The following is a 614-nucleotide window of genomic DNA, read 5'->3' as shown; positions in this document are numbered from 1 at the left end:
AACCCGCATGCACTTAGAACCAAAATGACTCAAATTATTTCGCAAGTGCTTTTAAAAGGTTGTAAGGACAGCGAAAGGAAGTCACATGATGCCGATACGAACGCGCCCAAAAGAACCTTCCACTTCCCGCCACTTTTTGCATTTCACTTTTATTTATATATTTATCTATTTACTTATTTGTTTTTTGTTTGACTGTTTAGTATTCACTTATTTATTTATTTATCTATTTATTTATTGTTATATCTTACATATTTTGTTCTCATTTTATTAACTTTTTTCGCTTCTCAGTTCACTTATGGTGATTTTATTTTTATTATTATTTTTTTCTTATTCGCATTTTTTTATCGCTTGATCTGATCCCTTTTTAATTTCTTTTCATTCGTGATTTTGTCTATTCCTTTTTCATTATTTTCGTTCGTAATTTTATCAGTACTTTTTAAGTATTTTCATTCGCTTATTATCATTATTATTATCTCTATTTGCGCTTTTATTAATGACTGAGAAGTTGTGTTAGAAACAATGAGAAGACGAAGAAAAAAATACCATAATGATATATTAATGTTCACAGGATTGAGTGAGAGCGAACGTATCGTTTCAAATTTCAAAGTCACTTC

General features: G+C 28.7%; 1 protein-coding gene across 1 annotated transcript in view; it reads right to left on the bottom strand.

Annotated features, from left to right (window-relative positions):
- LOC119585203 (cathepsin L-like) overlaps positions 1-614 on the bottom strand; it is a 10716-nt gene that overhangs the window by 9516 nt on the left and 586 nt on the right. The gene's annotated exons all lie outside the window — the stretch shown is intronic.

Source organism: Penaeus monodon, chromosome 19 (genome assembly GCF_015228065.2).
Source record: "Penaeus monodon isolate SGIC_2016 chromosome 19, NSTDA_Pmon_1, whole genome shotgun sequence".
In the NCBI taxonomy this organism is placed as follows: domain Eukaryota; kingdom Metazoa; phylum Arthropoda; class Malacostraca; order Decapoda; family Penaeidae; genus Penaeus; species Penaeus monodon.
This window is presented reverse-complemented; position numbering and strand designations above follow the sequence as displayed.